The sequence below is a fragment of the Dipodomys merriami genome, unplaced genomic scaffold, assembly GCF_024711535.1.
Source record: "Dipodomys merriami isolate MVZ:Mamm:240054 unplaced genomic scaffold, mDipMer1.0.p SCAF_756, whole genome shotgun sequence".
NCBI classification, from domain to species: domain Eukaryota; kingdom Metazoa; phylum Chordata; class Mammalia; order Rodentia; family Heteromyidae; genus Dipodomys; species Dipodomys merriami.
This window is the reverse complement of record NW_027206353.1, coordinates 284,175-302,102: the sequence shown is the minus strand read 5'-3', so window position 1 is coordinate 302,102 and position 17,928 is coordinate 284,175. Positions and strand designations below refer to the sequence as shown.

General features: G+C 38.9%; 1 protein-coding gene across 3 annotated transcripts in view; it reads right to left on the bottom strand.

Annotated features, from left to right (window-relative positions):
- Positions 1-264: 264 nt before the first annotated feature.
- LOC138818417 (intracellular hyaluronan-binding protein 4-like) overlaps positions 265-17,928 on the bottom strand; it is a 64,397-nt gene continuing 46,733 nt past the window's right edge. For 2 of the 3 annotated variants that reach the window (XR_011369118.1, XR_011369120.1), the window contains one exon: positions 12,308-13,942. The gene's annotated coding sequence lies outside the window, so the exon portion shown is untranslated. Of the gene's footprint in view, positions 301-12,307; positions 13,943-17,928 lie in introns of those variants that run through there. The other variant, XR_011369119.1, reaches the window with a different exon arrangement.

Below are 17,928 nucleotides of genomic sequence, written 5' to 3'. Positions count from 1 at the left end.
GGAGGGATGGGAAATGGGAAGGGATGGGAAGGGGAAACAAAGGAAGCGGCAACAATGCTTGATAAGAAATATACAAATTATCTTGTCCATTTAATTGTAACTCCTCTATATTGTATTTTCACAATAAAAAAAATCAGCCTCTCAATTTCAGAGATATCAGACATTCACCAACATATTCAGCTCAGGATTCTTTGTAAGAGAATTCTTTCAGAAATAAAGTTATTCTGTCTTCCTTGGACTGGATGTCTTTTTGCATTCGGCACTGGTAATCACATTTCTTGTACTGGTGTGTTTCTCCTGCTAGATCAATAGAAATATTTCAGGCTCCCAACTGGAAACGGAGCTGTGTCACCAGCAACATCACAATCTTGTGAAAAGTAGCAGCTGGCATCATGTGTATGGCAGCCAGCTGGACCTCAACTATCTGATATCTTTGTTCTCCAACAATTCAATCATTTCTATGCACAGTCTGAAAACAGTCATAAGTATTTTTTTATTTATTCCATCCTCTTCCCAGCTACTTGCCATTCTGAGCTATGTATATTTTAAATTCTGTTAAACATTAATTACTATTTCCTGCCACTTTCAAAAGTAACATATATGTCTTAATTTAAAATTCATTCAAACATGACAAAAACGTTAACATAGTTGCTGTACACCATTGGTTCATGTTTTAACTCTTAGCTACTGTAGAGGCCAAAAATGGAGGATCCTGGTTTAAAGCGGCCTATGCAAAATAATCTGCAATATTTCTCCAATTAAGAAACTAAAATCTGGGTTGGGAAGGTGGCTCAGTGGTAGAGCACTTTCCTTGCATGCATGAGGCCCTGGGTTCGATTCCTCAGCACCACATAAGCAAAAAGAAAGAAGCCAGAAGTGGTGCTGTGGCACACGTTGTAGAGAGCTAGTCTTGAGCTGAAGAGGTGAGAGTGTCCAGGCCCAGAATTCAGGCCCCACTACCGGACCCCCCAAGAAAGAAAGAAAGAAAGAAAGAAAGAAAGAAAGAAAGAAAGAAAGAAAGAAAGAAAGAAAGAAAGAAAGAAAGAAAGAAAGAAAGAAAGAAAGAAAGAAACCAAAATCTAAGCTGGTGCCGGTGACTCAATCCTGTAACCCTTGCTACTCAGGAGGCTGAGATCTGAGGATCACAATTAAAGCTAGCCTGAACAGGAAAGTCTGCGAGACTATCTCCAATAAACCACTACAAAACTGGAAGTGGCACTGTGGCTCAAGCAGTAGAGTGCTCGCCCTTGAGCTGAAGAGCTGAGAGATAGCACCCAAGACCAGAGTTCAAGCCCATGACCCACAAATAAAAAGAAAGAAATCAAAATCCAGAAGTGGAAATGTGGCTTAAGTAGTAGAATGGCAGCTTTGAGCAAAAAGACTAAGTAAGAGTAATATGTGTAATTCAGACTCCATTTATTTACTCATGGAACACACACACACACACACACACACACACACACACACACACACACACACACACACACACACACACACAATCTACATTCTCTTAGACTTCCATTCTTGAGCAGTATTCCATGCCATTAACTTAATGCATATTTTCTCCAAATCCTTATGGTAGGGAATAAAGTACTTTTGTACATATGATAATGCAACTTTTGAATTTTTGGTTTTGAACTTTTTTTGTACTTATGTGAGAAAACAGCATTTTTTGAACACTAAGAAATCACTGTTGTTGGTAAATAGGTGGGTGACAGATTGACAGATGCAGATAATACCACTTGAAAATTTTCTTCTCTAAATTTAAATATATAATATATAATACATATACACACATATGTATGTATTTAAAATTTGTGCCAAGATTTTATTTCCATTATAATGATCTATTTGTTCCATTATATAAATTTAACATATTGTATATTTCACAGGAGATTAATATTTATAAAATTTTCTTTTTTTGCGAGACTAAGTCCTACAGTGTAGACCAGACTTACCTCAAATCTTTATTCTTCTCTGTTTCAGGTTCCTGAGTAATGGCTGGAATTACCATGTGGTAGCATAGTACCATATCCACCTATATTATTTATATTTTGTATACTTGAAAATTAGTGTGAACAGCTTTAAGCCATAGTATCATCATGAATTTGAATGAATTTTATTCTGAGTGAATTCAAGTATGTTAGACATACCTGTAATCCCAGTACCCAGGAGGATTTAAGTTAAAGAGCAGCCTGAGCTACCCAGCAAGTCCTTGTCCACAAAGCCAACAATTTGTGTTTGTGTGTGTGTGTGTGTGTGTGTGTGTGTGTGTGTGTGTGTGTGTGTGTGTGTGTGTGTGCGGGCCCTAGGGCTTGAACTCAGGGCCTGGGCACTGTTCCTGAGGTTTATGCTCAAGTCTAGCACTCTACCACTTGAACCAAAGATCCACCTCCAGCCTTTTTAGAAGTCATTGGAGATGAGTCTCATCCACTTTCTGTCCAGGCTGACTTAGAAACAAGATCCTCAGGTGTCAGCCTCTTTTTTAAGTAGGATTACAGGTGTGAGCCTGTAGTAGTTGTTGTATAACTGTTAAGTAATATGGTAAACATCATGCCATTTTATACCCCCCCCCCAGCAGGGTTTGAGTGTTGCACACACAACTAACACACAACCTGCTCCATGTTTGATGACATCCAGGTCTCATAATCCTGTGAGATAAGTATTGTTATGCTCACTTTACCTATGAAGAATTTGAAGTCCAGAGACTTTAGTTAACTTTCCATCCCCAGCTAGTATACAGTGCAGCCTGTATTCAAATTCAACTATGGTTTTTTTTTTTTTAAATTTCAGAAATCATGGCGTCAGCATGTGTTCTAGTCAACATGTATTCTAGCTTGTACTGCTCTTTACAGGTACTGTTCTCTGCCTGATAGATTAAATTTCTCCTGTATGTATGACTTATTCCTCACTCTTTAACTGTTTACACCCCCTCTCATAAGCTAGGGAAATAAAAGTGATGAGAAGAACCATTTTTGAAGAGGAAATTGATAATGGGATTTGAACTTGCTATTACATATTAGTCTGAACTTATTCCATGTGAGTTATGCCTCCAGCACTATTTCTGTTTTTTTTCTTTTATATTGTTATTATAAAGATGATTTAAACAGAGGTTATAGTCATATAATTTAGGTATGAGTATATTTCTTTTTGGAAATATCAGCCCATCCCTTGCTCTCTCAGTTTTTCTCTCCCACTGATTTGTTTTTTTAATTAACTTCCTTATTATTATTATTTTATTAATATTGTGATGTAGAGAGCTTTGTTACATAAGTGAGGTAATGACTACATTTCTTTTGTCTTTATTTTTGTTATAGTCAGTCATGAGGCTTGAACCCAGGGCATGGGCACTGTCCCTGAGCCCTTTCGCTGAAGAATCGCACTCATCTTGAGCCACAGATCTATTTCCATGAGTGCATTTCTTTGTGGACAATATCACCCTTTCCTTTCGTCTCTTCCAGTTTTCCTCTACTTCCCTGTCAACATCTAGTGCGTTGGGGTCCCTGGATAAGGGTCGTGAAATCAAAAGGACATAGGGGATGCAGAGTGCAAAGAACAATTGCCACTGCATGCTGTGATTTATTATTAGTGGGTATTTAAAGACAAGCAAGCATGATCTTTGCCAAGATTTGGTCAGAAGTCATTCATACAAAAAATTTCAACAGATACATTTTTATTTGACCTATGAGACAATATCTTGATATATTATTATCTAAACTATTTTAGAACAAGCTCAAACCACTTCTCCAATCTCAGGAAAATGCTTGACCAGCTGTTCATCTATGCTTAAGCAGCCAGAACATCTACTTCCTCAGCTCCCAGGAGTCTATGACATGTGTTTTGAGATAGGGAGAGAAAACATTTTCCTTCTCTAGCCCGGCATACCAAGAGCTTTCCTAATCCCAAACACAGTCCTCAGATAATCCTGAGGCTGAAGCCTGCATCATTCTGCCCCTTCAACATAGACCCTGAGTCTTCACACTTCCCCACCAACAAGTTGCATAGTGCACTTTCAACATAGTCTCAACTGAGTACCACTGCTCCATATGTTCATCTTTTGTGCCTCCATTTCTCTGCCCCCTTTACCTTCCCAAAGAGAAATAAATGAAAAAAAATGACAAATATGTCTAAGACAAGCAAAAAGGTGAGATAAGTTGATGTTAGGTGAAATGAACCTGAAGATAAGGATTCAAATGTTTTTGCTTTCATGCAATTGATTCTAACATACTTATAAGATGATTTCTTTGTTGCTTTGTATGTGCCTCCCTCATGGTATAAACCCTGCTTTCACTGTATATGATGTAGGTATAATTTGTGGAGGGGAAGGGAAAAAACAATTGTTTAATAGGTGTACAGGTGGGCCCATTCCAACAATGAGATGTACAAATCGTTATGTCGAAAAATGAAATTTACAACTTTGGCCAGTGGGGGGGTCTTACGGAGAGGGGGGGCTGGTGGGAAGGGGTGGGAAGAGGAAACAAAGGAGGGGGCAAAAACGAAAGAAAATAAAGAAAATTATTATCTTGTTTCTGTTTCCTGGTCACTGGTTATTTTTGAGGTAGATTGTGTGTGTGTGTGTGTGTGTGTTGTGTGTGTGTGTGTGTGTGTGTGTGTGTGTGTGTGTGTGTGTGTGTGTGTATACTGGGACTTGAACTCAAGGAGCTGACCTTTAGCTTTTTTTAGTCAAGGCTGACACTCTACAACTTGAACCAAACTTCCACTTCTGGAATTTGAACTGTTAATTGGAGATTAAAGTTTCACAGATTTTCCTACCTGGGGTAAACTTAAATCCACTTTCCTCAGGTCAAATCCTTCTAAATAGCTAGAGTTACAGCTAGATGTGAGTCACTGGTAGTGCTTGGCCTAGCTTCTTTTTATTAAGGAGTTGAAATGTAAAAGAAATTTGCAATAGTAGAACAAAAGAAATCAATATAACTTACGCAGCTTCATTAAGTTTTAATAATTTGTCATATTTGATATGTACAGAACAACATTTTTGTAAATGCCCCTGAAATTTTGTTTTTATCTGGGTTTTTTCCTCATCATCAACTTGATTTTATAACTTTTAAACTAATAAATATTGATGAGAATATGCCCAGAGGGCATTATATTTTGTTGGCTTTCATTAGGAAATGGTGCAAGCTAACACATGTCATGATAAATTCTTGTACTGGAACCTCATGATACATTCACATTCTTAGTCAGAAGTCATCAGAGCCTGTTACGAATCATCTAAACCTGACAAAACCCAGACTGAGGTCTTGTGACCACTTTCCTCTATGTCATTGTCTTAGAGAGCAATTCTGAGTCTCCAGTGACCATGACAGAGTCCTCCTGGACCCTCTCAGAACACAGCCAAGATAATCATTCAAGCATGATGGGAGACTGGTGTCTGCTTCCTATGAGGAACAGCACAGGAACTGTTAGTTCCTTAAACTGTCCTCTGTACTGAGGATTCCTCATTGAGCATGGAAACCTAAGAATTAAGGAGACATTAAACTCTTTCTTCCTTCTGCAGGTTGTGGATCGGTTTTCCTTCTGCTGCTGTCATCTTCTGTGGAAAGAAATGATCTAGAAGCCATTTTGCTTATTCTAGGCCCTTAGTTTAAGTCTGGGATTTATATTCAGACAAAAAGATATGTAGTGATAAAAAAGTGAATTAATATTTTTTCTATTCTATTTATTACTCAAATATATTTTCAAATTATACCAATAATTCTTTTTTTGTGTGTGAAAATACCGTACAGAGGGGTTACAATTACATGGGCAATGTAATGAGTATATTTCTTATCAAGCACGGTAGCCTCCTCCTTTAATTCCCCTTGCCATCCCTTCCCATCTCCCACTCACTGCCCCTCCCCGCAGCCAAAGTTGTAAAGTTCTCATTTCAACATAACTAATTCTACATCTCATTGTTGTAATGTATCCACCTGTATCCCTATTTAAATGATTTGGTTTTTTTCCCTTCCCTTCCTCAAATTATACCAACATCAAATAGAATGAAAGCAGGGGTTCAAACGTGAGGGAGGAACATACGAAACAACAAATAAATCATGTTATAAATATGGTAGAAACAATAGCAAGAAAGAAAAACCATTTAAACACTTATCTTGGGGTTCATTTCACCTAACATCAACTTATCTGAGCTTTTGTGCTTGTCTCAGAAATATACTACTTATTGCAAATAAGGGAAACCATGGGATCTAGGTTTCTTTGGGCCTGGCTTATTTCACTTAATATAATTTTGTTCAAGTCCTTTCATTTCCTAACAAATGGGGCAATGCCTTTCTTTCTGAAGGAGGCATAGAATTCTATTGTGTATATATACCATATTTTCTTGACCATTCATCTACTGTGGGCATCTTGGTTGGTTCCATTTCTTAGCTATGGTAAATAATGTTGCAATAAACATAGTTGTGTTGGTAGTTTTAGTATGGTCTTGTTTGTGTTCATTTCGTTAAGTGACTAAAAGTGGGATTGCTGGGTCTTAGGGGAGCTCTATGTGGAGTCTTTTGAGGAACCTCCATACTACTTTGCAAGGTGGTTGAACAAGTTTACACTCCCACCAATAATGCAGTAAGGTTCCCTTCTGTCCACATCCCCTCCAGCTCTGTTGTTATTAGAGTTCTTGATTATAGCCATTCTATCTGGAGTGAGGTGGTATCTCAATGTTGTTTTGACTTGCATTTCTTTTATGGCTAGGGAGGTTGAGCATTTCTTCATGTGTCTACTGGCCATCCTTCTTTCCTCTTCAGAGAAGTTTCTCTTTAAGAACTACACTGTATTTTTTTAGAAAAGCTAACTCACAGCCCAACAAAATAAGCACCCAGAATTGAGTATTCATATGTGGGAGTTGAATCAAGTGCTGAAAGGCACATTAATGAGCACATGAAGGGTGGAGAAATACAGTTATAAAATCAAATTCATAATTAAAATGAATGAATATGTCATTTTAAAATGCATTTAATTATACATGCATTTAGTTTTATAACTAATCTTTACATGCCTCTTGCTTTTTGTACTTTTAGGTCATCTTTCAATCTCTTTTATGTAGGCAATGCATGGACCATGTCACTGGTACCTATCCCTCTTATGTTGCTGAGATTAATGGTATGAGTATTCATGCTTCACTTGTTTTTGAGATTGGTATGCATACCTTTTTGGCGAGGATATGTTCACATTGTGATGCCGTAGATCTCTGACTTCTAACAAATATTGATCATAGATGTGAGATAGCATATCAGGCAATTCAAAGTCTTTAATCTCATTTTCAAGAAATAAAGTATGTTTTCAAAAATTACATTCAAAATGACAAACAGCAAAATAACTCCTTACATTATCTGATTAGTGAAACTATATTTTCACACTTACTTACCCTATATTTTAACAGGAACAAACCTATTTTAATATTTATGCCAGTGATTAAACTCAAATTGTAGGCATGCAACAGTGCCTGACATCTGTAATCGTAGTTATTTGAATGCTGAGACCTGAGCATAGTGGTTCAAACCCAGCCTGAGCAGGAAAGTCTGTGAGTCTTTTGTCACCAGATCATCACAGAAAAAAACAAAAATGTCACTGTCGCTCAAGTGCCTTGAGCCAAAGCATCTAGTTCAAGCCAAAGTTCAAGCCATAGGAATGTCAAAAAAGAGATTAAAATCAAATTGCCTTCAATCACTCATTTAGACAATCTGTAGTAGGGCAGGCTACTGGAGTTCACATCATTAACTGAAGAGATAGAATTTGAGATGATCACTGTTCAGCATCAGTCAGCAAGGAAATTAATAAGATCTGCACATCGAAAACCAGGCATGTTGGAATGCACTTTTGATCCCTCAAATTCGCTGACAGAGGTGAGGAATTCAGACTCTGTTTGGCCCTCAGCAAAACTGATAACCTATGAGCAAAGTAAATCAAAAAAGGAATGTTGTTTAGCAAACAAAATAAATTCATAGTCATGTGCTAAAGAAGGAAAGGAAAAAGAACGAAGAAAGAGAAAAGAAAGGAGGGAGGGAGGAAAATAAGAGGGAGGGAAAAAAGAAAGGGAGAAAGAGAGGTATAAATAAAAATCTCAGCATGTGTTAGATGTTAATAATGACACTAAATCTTTTTAGCTATTATGCCATCATTTATTTATTTGGCAGAAACATTTTGTGTGAAGCCTACATAAACCCCAAACTGGACTTAGACATCTAATAGCTATCTCATTTTTATGTTTCCTGTTTGCAACACTGCTATTTTATCCTATTGATTAGTGTGAATTCTATGACCAATATAAAATCACATTTGGAATAAAACAGTTACTAGGTGAGACCTTCCTGGATAAGGTTGTGTGGGGATCCTGGTGGGGCCCTGTCAGGTTCAAGCGAGAAGCTGGTACTTACAAAGGTTCTGTGGTGTAACTGGGCAGGGCTTTGAGGGGAGAGGTCAGTATGGGTAGGGCTATGAGACAGTAGGGAGGGGACCGGAAAGACTAGACTTGTTCGGGGTGGAGTTTCCAGGGGAACAGGGCATGGCTTTAGGAAGAAGGCCGACAGGTGGCCTGTTTTTCAGTATAAGAAGGCAGGGCAAAAGGGGAGCTTGTTATTTGCAGACAGGACTTTGAAATGGAAGAACAAGGCTACAGGGGAGGAGGGTTTCTGGTGGAGCACTGAGAGCCTCCACGGGATAGGCAGGGTGGGGTTTCCCGTGGAGCAGGGAGGGGAATTGAGGGAAGAGGCTGAAAGAAGGCAGTGTTTCTGGTGGAGGAAGGCAGGGCTATCAGTGAGAGGTTTTTGGGGGTGTGGCTTTGAGAGGGAAGGGCGGTGCTCCGAAGGAGTGGGCTAGTAAGGGGTAGGGTTTCTATTAGAGCATGGTACGACTTTGAGGCATGTGGTAAGGTGGAAGTGATGTTTCTATGGAGCAGGATGTGGTAGCAGTTGACAAGCCTTATTAGGAGGGCTTTGTGTAAACAGGGCGAGAATCCAATGGACTAGACTAGTGAGGATGAGGTTTTCAGTAAACCCAGCCACAACTTGCAGACAGGGAGTACAGTTGGGTGGGTATTTCAGTATTGCAAGGCAGTACCAAACCTACTGTGGCTGGGTTTCCAGTAGGGCAAGGCAACCTTAAAAGAAGGGACTAGGGAGGGACAGGGATTTCCAATTGAGCCTGACGAGGATTCCAGAGGGAAGCCAATTGGTACAGTGGTTTCAGGTGGAGCAATTTGGGTGTTGAGAGATCGGATAGAGTGGTGGGTGTTTTCTGATGGAGCAGGGCAGGGCTTGAAGCATTGGGGCAAGCTGGAGGTGGAGCTTTGGGAAGGAGTGGAAGGGTTTCAAGGGTACAGGATAATTATAGGCAGGACATCTGATAGAGCAGAGTGTGGATCCGAGGGAGGAGCCCAGAAGGCAGGTTTATCTGGGGAGCAAGGCAGGGCATAGAGGGAGTGGATGTGGGAGGTGGGGAGGCATGTGGTGGAGCAGTTTTCCAGGGAGGTGGTGAGCTGTGCGAGAAACTTCAGGTTTAGCAAGGCAGAGTTTCAAGAGCAGGTATAGGGAGATGGAACGTTTTTGGAGTAGCATGGTAGGCTTTGTGGGAGGAGGTAGGTTCATTATTGGGCTTTGAGAAGTAGGCTAGTAATAGAGGGGGTTTCTGATGAAACTGGGAGGAACTCCAGGGGGAAGCCTGGTTGGGGACAGGGTGTGAAAGGAAAAGAGGGTCTTGGAGGGACAATTATATGGGAGGGGCCAGACTGGGAGGGGCTAGGGTAGTTAGGGGGTTGTATCCAGTGGATAAGGGAGGGATTCTTGGTGAACTAAGGCAGTACATAAAGGGAGGAGATAGGGATGTGGACTGGTTTCTGGTAGTGCCGAACAGACTTCTAGGAAGGGGTGGAGTGGAAGAGGGATTTCCCTGTAGCAGAGCAGGACTTTCAGGAAGGGGTCAGGTTGCAGTCAGGGCTTTGAGAATTCATAGAAGGACTACCAGAGAGTAGGTTAGTTAAGGGTGGGCTTTCTAAGGAAGAAGATGACTGGAAGGGCGTTTCCAGTGGATTAAGTCAAGTTTACTGGGAGGGGAGGATAGGAAACTGGTAATGCATTGAAAGTGAAGAGAAGGGCTAGAAAAAAATAGTTAGTACTAATAAATGCAACATAAGACTACCATTTTCTGTCAGTGTAGAATTAAATTACTTTTATGTATGAGAGAGATACTGGATAAACTAACCAAGTAATTCCTTCCTAGTGAACTTTTTCTAATAAAACCACAGATCACATCAGGCTCAGGGGAACAAAGTAGATTAAGACATATGAAGCACTGGACTTGATTCCCCACCACCACCTTTGGAACACAAAAACTATAAACTGTCTCATTTAGTCATAATGGACACTCTATTGTCCTCAAATTATGAATTAATAGAATTTTTCCTCTGAATATTTTAGAAATACTAAAATTAATTAAATAGTAATGATTTAACTTTATGCTTCTATATTGAACCTAAACTAAAACTAAATACTTAGCAAAATATAAAATATACAGAATGTTCAATCTTCCAGCATTAATTTTAATCTAAAAGAATTTAAAACTAGAAAATTGTCATATGGTGAGATTGCAGTATGGTTTTCTTTTCAATCATCCAAATGGTGACTTGAGCAATTATCATTGGATGCACCAATACTTAAAACGTATCCAAGAATATAAAGCAGTACTATGCAGACCCTGAAGAAACTCAGAGGGCACCATAAAATGATTTTGGAATAAAATTAATGACTGCTTCCACTAGGAATTGATCTTCATGAGGCCCACAAATATTTTCCAGAAGAAAGGTCTATATTGAAAAATAATGTAAAGAAATCAGGCAAGCAGACCATGATGTAAACATTATCCAATGAACAACATCTACTGAGGCATGATTGAGACCCTTCATTTACCTAGGGTACAGTACTGAGTTATGTTCTTCCCTGAAGGCAAATAACAGGCAAAGCAGCGAAAATACAGTAATCATTATCAAGATATTAAATGTACAGAATGAACTCAATGAATGTATTGCTAGAAAGTAAAGATATATTTATGAAATAAAGACTAAATTTAATATTCCCAATATCTGGCCCTCTGCTCTGAGAGGGGTACAGGCCAAGTCACAAGGAGAATGGAGTGAAGTAAAATAGTATATATCAGTAGTTCCCAAATACAGTGATGAAAGCAACAGGGGAGAAAATCAACATGACCATCATAGGATTTACAACAATGAAAATCAAAGGAGAATTACAAAGGATGCCCTTGCATATTTGGCAGAACAGTGAACTCATATATGGTCAGAAAAGTGTCTGGCAGTGACTTCTAAAACATGTGGAGTGATTACAGGAAACTACCTGGTACCCACATAGTGCCACAAGAAGAGATGAACTTATGAATTACAGGATATTGAATAATCATAAAGGTCTTGCTTCAGTAGTACAGAGATAAACTTTAATAAACTGTTGTGAAAAAACTAACACATTATAAACCAAGACAAGGAAAATTATATGTATATATATATATATATGACTCTACTGTGTGAAACAATAGAATTCAAGAAATCAAATTAAGTAATGTACATACCAAGTAATAAAAGTAATGCAGAAGAATAGCATAATTAAGGTAATCTTTCAACAATACGTATTTTATTTGAAGAGTGCTGTTTATGAATAATTTGCTTTCTTTACAGATTTTGAATGAACAAAAACAACAGCAAGAAACAAAACAAAACAAAAACACTTGATAATAAAGGTGGATGCCAGTATCCCATCAATATTCCTATATAAACAGGAGGCTAAGATTGAAAGATCAAGGTTCACAGCCTTTTGCAGTAGCAATCCATGAAACATTTATGTTCACTTGTGCAGACAAAGGCAGAGTGAAACCTTGGCTCAAGTAGTATAGCTTCAGTCATGAGTGAAAAAAACAAGCAAGAGTTTGAGGTTTGGAGTCTAATCTTATTACTACACACACACACACACACACACACACACACACACACACACACACACACATATTTGAGGCTTGGAGTCTCTCTTTACTACAGAGAATAGAGGGAGGGGGAAGGAGAGAGAGAAGGAAAGGAAGAGGGAGAGGGATAGAGAGGCAGAGGGAGAGAAAGGGAATATTAAGCTTATAAAGTGAATCTATTCTATAAAAATATCATTTTCAAAATAATACATCTGTAAGAATACATGTGAGGATTTCTACAGTTGAGTCATGAGACCTGGAAAGGGATAAGAGATCAAAAAGCCATCTCAAACAGCACTCAGAAGAATGAAAGCTATGCCCTGGAAGGGTCAAACAGTCAAGTGAAGACAGACACATAATTTTTTGCCTTAAATTTATTTAAGTTAGAGCTGTTAGGACACTAAAAGATTAAGGCCTTGGAGATAATATTGTTGTCTGTGTTACGGTTGATATGATTATTGCTCCCTTCTGCACCCTAACAGTAAGGGAGTTACATACACAGTGACAACTATGTATACAAACAATACCTCATGTTAATGACTAGATTATGCCATAGTTTGTGCACATACCTCTAACCACTGACCAAAACCCTGTAATAAAATGAATATAAAGCATATTAAGAAGGATTTTGGGATCCAGAACAATGAGCCTTCTGATCCCCAGGTGTCTTCTTTCCTATCCCTCTCTGTGATTTCTCAGTTCTTTGTCCAGGTATCCCATCATCTGTGCTGTTCTATTGTTGCAGTTAGTGACAGTACTGATATTCAGAACACCTCAAAATAAACTGTGGAAACACACTTTCCCAACTTTTCTTTTTCCAAAGAAGATCCTCAACAGTAATGATATGAACACCTCTAAACAAACTGTTGATACACTTTTTCCCAAAGAAGATACATAAAATTATATGAGCATCTGTACATTTCTGGAGTATTGTTACTTCTGCTAATATAAGAGATGGATAAGTGTCCCTTTTATACATTTGTTATGTGGTTTTGCATAAATTTTCACAAAAATATATACATTGTGAAATAATATGATTTATTTCATAGGTCACAAACTGACTGGAGTGAATGACCCTAAAGTCTTATCTCAGTTGCCTGAATCAGACTTAGATTAATCTGAATTGGTTAATTATTAATATTTCTCCATGAAACTCAACAACATAGAATGAAGTTTGAGGGTCGGGTCATCCCATACCTCTAAGGTTTATATGTGTATTAGAGTAATACACACCTACCCTGCTCACTGCTCACACTCATTGCACACAGAAGTGTTATAATTGTCTTCAGATCAGAAATATGCTAGAGCCTAAAGTAAAATGAGATGAGCTGTACATTCTCAACGCAAGAGGGAGGATCACCCCTGCAATTTTTCTCAGTGGAGAATACTTCCTATAACTTTTACTGACTTAGCTTCGACTCTGTACACTACCATTATTAGGGAGGGTCACACTGAATATGCAGCAACAATACTGCAGCAACCTTAGCTGCCTTTGAATTGTACCTCCAATGTTGAGACCAAGGTCAATCCTGCAATTTAATCACATATTTAATGACATCTGATCATTTCAAGCCCTGGTTTAAAATCCAGCTATCAATGCTCTTACCAGTGTGAAAGGTCTCACTCATTTAGGTTTTTTGTTTATCTTCTTGTATTTCAGATACTGATTAGATGTTGGTTTTTGAGATCGAGCTTTTAGTTTGCATTTGATTTGTGGAGGTGTTAGTGATTCCAGGTGAACTGCATATATTGTAATGTAAATAATTTGATGTTTTGACATATAAATTTAATTTTGGCAATTGAGGAAGTGAATACACATCACTTACAAAAGTTTCTTTATATGTGTTAGTATTGCTTTATTGTGAACTTCCTTAAAAGCAGTCATAGTAGCACATATCCTTAATCCCATCTCTTCTGTCACTGAGACAAGGCTTGAAACGTCTAGATCATTTGTCACTTCATAGTGAGAACCTTTCTACAAAGAAGGGGGAGAGAATAGCAAAAAGAGCAAATTAACCTACCATCAGTTTTGTTATATATTCCTTACACTTTGTCATTAAGACCACCATAATAGTACTTTTTATTATTCCTTACAATGCTCTTTCCCTGTTCTGAGCTATCCTTTATGGGTCTAAAAGAAATTAGAAATATACTTCAGGAAAGTATTAAGCATATAATATGCAATGTTTGCCTAAATTGTCTTGTTATTGGAAAGACACTTGTATTTTTTATTCTGGTAACAAAGATTATAAACTAAGTTACAATTGTATTCCAGATGGAACACAGACTAGAAACATGAAGGGCAGCACTAAAGAATGCTACTGGTACCACTAATATAGTAAATAAATTTAGGCAAACCTCCTTCAGAATAAAAGCCACAGGACAGCCCCAACATTACTTTCATTGTTTCATGTGAAGAATAGAACATTTTTTTTAGTAAAGACAAATTTTCACAGATATTACCATCAATTGGGTAAATATTTCTAAAGGCATTCAGAAAGGATGCTGTGACCATGGTGAGAGAAGCAGATTTATCTGGGACTTATTCAAAACACCATTCCAAGCACTGCACCTGCACTAGAGTATTTATAGTCCTCATGACAGTTCTGCAATTTAGGAAAGGAATTCAATATATCACTCAAAAAGACCTAGCCAACAAGGCCAAGCAAATTTCCCAAGTACCTAAGACTGACCATAATTCAAATCCAGTTTTCCACAAGGCATATCTGAGGCAATTTTTTAAATGTCACATTCATTACCTTTTAAGAACTATGGAGTAGGGAGTTCCGGGAAGATGGCGGAGGAGAAGCTGGAATCTGAACAAGCTCTCGCATAGAAAGCAGCTTTAGAGTTCCAGTGAACAGTCCTAAGCCAGAGAATCACACCAAGTGTGCCATCACAGGACAGAGAGTTAGACAAGAGAGGGGAAGCCAAGGCAAGTGGTCGCCACCAGCCGCCACGGCGGCTGCGGCGGCGACAGGGTCGCAAGCGGCAGAGACCACAGCCGGGGGCCATACCTGAGCGCTCACACAGAGAGTCCGGGACGAAGGAGCCAGACGCAGCGGCCGAGCGGATTCTACTCAACACCAGCAAGAACCAACAAAGAGCGGACATCTTCACCCTGCAGCTTGCAGACCAGAGACGACCCAGGATCCAAGACTCGGCACCAGAGACGACCCAGGACCCAAGACTCAGCGTGAGTACAAGCCCGACATCCTCACTCCTCAGGGAGCAGAGGAAGGAAGGCCACCCCTCCCCCCCCAGCACCGGTGATCTCCATCTTGGATACCGACAAAGCTCGGAGTTGCTGCTAGCTTCAGCTCAGGCCTTGGAATAAAATGAGTCATTTAGCAGGTCACAAGAACTTAACGCCGAAGTGACCTGCCAGACTCAGCTCCATCCAGGGAAAAGTCACCCAGCACAGGCGCCAGCCTAGCCTCACTGGGTAACCAGAGCCAGAGGCTGCCCCTCCCTCTAGCAGCCACCACAATCAATTGAAAAACAGAAACCCTGAGAATGGCTCCAGGCTGGGCGCTGTGAGTTATCACAAAATAGCCCCAGGGAAAAGCTACTGTTTGCTGAAAGGCCTCAACTCCACCCAGAACCTAGCCTCATCACCACATCCCCCTCTTTTGTGACTCTCAAAGCAGACCACCCTCCCAGAAAACTAACCTGGGAGGGGGATCTCAAAATCTTGGGTAAAGCAGAGCATTTTTCTGCCTCTTCCAACCAACTGACTTAAGAAACCAATCAAGCCACAGGACCTCAAGCTGACCAGAGACTCCAAGAGACTGGTTGCAGACAAAAGGGAGATACAGGATTCTTCCCACTCCTCCCCCCCCAAAAACAAAAAAACAAAAAAAAAAAAATCAAAAGACTTTTTTTTTTTTTTCTTCTTTTCTTTTTTTTTTTTTCTTTTTTTTTTTTTTTTTTTTTTTTTTTTCTCTTTTTTTTTCTTCTTCTTCTTTTCTTTTTTTTTGCTTGTTTTTTGTTTTTTGTTACCTTATATATATATATATATATATATATATATATATATGTATATAAATTTTTTTCCCTTCTAAAACTTTTATCAATCTTTAATTTTTGCCTCTTCTGAAAAAATAATTGTTTTCCAGTAACTTTTTTTTCTCATCTTATAATTTTTATTTCAGAATTACGTGAACGAGAGTTTTCCTTTCTTTTCTTGTCTTCTTTCTCTTTTTCTTTCTTTCTTAATTATCTTTTTGTTTTTTATCTAGCTCTACTGAACTTCTGATCTTTTCTTCTCCCTTAAAGCTTTTCACATCTCCTCAATGTCCCTCCCCTTCTCTGAACATATTCACATTCCTCTCTAAATAGACGGTCTTTTAACCTCTATAATAACATTAATTTTTACGTTTCTATTCTTTTTCTGGTCTCTCTTTATACCCCTTTCCGTCTCTTCTTTTTCTCTCTCTCTCTACTTGCATCCTACCCAACCCATTTCCTGCACTGTGAGTAGGACATAGTTAACTCTCCTTGTGCCTCCCCACACCAATCTATTCCTATTTGTTACCCACATCTCTCACTAATCCTAATAATTTCTGGTTTTCCAAATTCTTTTCTGCGGTTCGAAGTCCTTTAACATATAGTCGTTTGATGTTGAATAGATGTATCTGTTGAACTAGATTGTATCTGTAGACTATTGACTGTACAAATGCAAACTTTGGTTGATGGTTGCCTTAAGATAGTGTTCTAGCACAAAACTGGTGCAATCTTTATCTCAAATGGGCCGAGTAAGCCGGAAAAACACAAGAAAAATGGCAAATTCGGGTATCTCAATTCCCAACCTTGATAATCAGGGATTAGAACAGATACAGAATAATCCAGAGGAGAGTTCCCAAATAGCTCTACAAACACTAATAGCAAACATGATAAATGAGAAGTTTGACAATGTACAAAGGACTCTGTATGAGCGTGATAGGGAGAGAGAGGAGGCATCCCAGAAGTTTATACAGGAATATCATAAGCGTGAGGAAGCTTCTCAAAAACAGATACAGGATTTGCGTGAACAAATTGAGAATACTCAAAGAGAAAGGGAGGAATGGCGTGAGCAGGCAGAGAACACTCAAAGAGAACTGCAGGAATCCCACAGAAGGGAGGAAACTAATCAAAGAGTAATTCACGAATTAAGAGACCAGGTAGAGAATACACAAAGATCACTAAAGACATTCATGGAATCCATTAACAAAGAGCTGAAGGAAGTCAGGGAGACCACAAAGGGAATGCTGAATGGAACCCAACAGAAGGAATGGGAGTCCAAAGAAACCATAACCAATCAACTAAGTGATTTGAGAACAAACACTGAACACCAAATTAAGGAAGTAAAGAAATTCATACAAGACCTAAAACAGAGCTTCAACAAAGAACTTGAAGCCATCAAAGCTGACCAATTAGAAGGAAAAGAGATAAAAAACAAAGTAGAGAGTCTTGACAGCAGGTTAGACCATGCAGAAGATCGAATCTCAGGGATTGAAGACAGCCTAGATATTATAGAGAAAGAACATACAACCATCCAAGACAAGTCCAAGAAATATGATAGGTCTATCCAACACCTGGAGGACACCATCAGAAGGCCCAATTTAAGGATAATGGGTGTAGAGGAGCACCTAGAAACAGAAGTTAATGGTCTAGGAAATTTGTTTAACAGGATCCTAGCAGAGAACTTCCCAAACATACAAAAAGATAGGCCTATTCAGATACAAGAAGCTTTTAGAACCCCAAATAGACCAGACCAGAATAGGACATCCCACCGTCACATTATAATCCACACAGGATCAACCCAGACCAAGGAAAAGATCCTTAAAGCTGTCAAGGAGAAAAGGTTAATCACCTATAAAGGGAAACCAATTAGAATTACCTCAGATTTCTCAGCAGAGACAATCAAAGCAAGAAGAGCCTGGAATGACGTATGCCATGCCCTAAAAACAAACAACTATC